The sequence below is a fragment of the Bufo gargarizans genome, chromosome 1 (genome assembly GCF_014858855.1).
Source record: "Bufo gargarizans isolate SCDJY-AF-19 chromosome 1, ASM1485885v1, whole genome shotgun sequence".
Lineage (NCBI taxonomy): Eukaryota > Metazoa > Chordata > Amphibia > Anura > Bufonidae > Bufo > Bufo gargarizans.
This window is the reverse complement of record NC_058080.1, coordinates 535,138,200-535,139,811: the sequence shown is the minus strand read 5'-3', so window position 1 is coordinate 535,139,811 and position 1,612 is coordinate 535,138,200. Positions and strand designations below refer to the sequence as shown.

The 1,612-nt window shown below is 41.7% G+C and overlaps 1 protein-coding gene across 2 annotated transcripts in view; it reads right to left on the bottom strand.

The window, feature by feature from the left end:
* BICDL1 (BICD family like cargo adaptor 1) overlaps positions 1–1,612 on the bottom strand; it is a 114,551-nt gene that overhangs the window by 1,523 nt on the left and 111,416 nt on the right. The window lies entirely within an intron of this gene.

Genomic DNA, 1,612 nt, shown 5'->3' with positions numbered 1-1,612 from the left:
CTGTTAAAAAAAAAATATATATATAATTATAATATTGGAACTTTTTTTTGTCAGACCCGGCAGCGTTATGAAGAAAATGAGTGATAAAAATAGGGTGTTGTGAATGTAGAGACGACAAACCTTTCACACTAGAGCATGAACCATGCAGAGGTTTATGTAGCAGGGTGGTTTCAATTGTCATTTTTAGGGTAGATCCACACGTAGCAGAAAAGTCTGCGGCATTTATTTTTTTGCGGCCCTTTCGCCAAAAAAGCTGCATGTACTACTTGGGATAAGTAAGCAGATTTCACCCTCTCCATTACAAAAGGTGAAATCCACAGCCTATATTTGACGTTCTGCAGATTTCAAATCCGCACCACAGGTCAAGTTACACTGCTTTTCATACATAAAATCTCATACACTTTGCGGGTACTGTACAATGCTGCAGGTTTACCTCCCGAAAATCCGTGACAGGAAATTTGCAGCTATTTAGTCATGTGTGAACTCAGCCTTAGGCCCCTTGCAGAGGAGCGTGTCTGGATGCGTTTCGAATGCGTTCAGTGAAAAATGTGCGATTTCGCAGGCAAAGTCATTCAGTTTTGCCTGCGATCGCGTTCAGTTTTTTTTGCATGGGTGTAATGCGTTTTGCATGCGCGTGATAAATTGAAGGTTTACAAACGACCTCTCTTAGCAACCATCCGTGAAAAAACGTATCGCGTCCGCACTTGCTTGGAGCTGCGTGAAAATCGCATCCGCATTCACTTCTATGGGGCCAGCGTTGCGTGAAAAACGCAGAATATAGAACGTGCTGCGATTTTTCACACAACACACAAGTAATACGTGAAAACCAACACTCATGTACACAGACCCTGGGTCAGGATTCAGTACAGGTGCAATGTGTTCACGACATTCATTGCGGAAAACTCACTCGTGTGAAAGGGGCCTTAAACCTCCTTTACTCTTATTAGAGGAAGTTATCCATTTTGCTAGGCAATCTGTTAACATGCTTGGACAGCAGGTAATGGAGGAAGCGGGTAACAATTCAAGATCATCTCGGGTATAACCAATTTCAGGAGACGCTGCAAATACTGATGAACATCAAAGTAAAAGATGGAAGCTGGTCACCAGTAGTGGAAATAAGGTAAGAATTGTAACCTCTCGCCACTCTAATGCGTCTATGTGGATTTGTCATGGTGACCAAATATATTTTTTTTTATTTCATGCTGTTATGTTGCTGATTTCTTTACTTCTTTATTTTCAAGATTTGTTATCATATGCTGGTTCTATTGCTACAAGAACAGGGCCTTGTAAGGTATACTGCCCCTCTGACTACCCCCATTTTCCTGCATTCAATAGCAGCTCTCTGTAACTAAGGCTGCCGCACACCCAACCCGCGAACAATCTAGGTGGAAACCAGGCTATGATCACATGCCCGTGATCCCAGAACTGCCAGCAACATAACTAGACTGGGGTAAGGTTAAGAAAAAAATCATATATGAAATTCTTGTAAGACTCGCCACTGTGGCCAAGAGGAGATATAAAAAACTGGATGGCCCCTTCAAACACATTTCTTTTGGTGTTATTTGTGTGTTTTCCTAAACAACTGTGTGAACCACTTTTCTTTTTTTGCTAT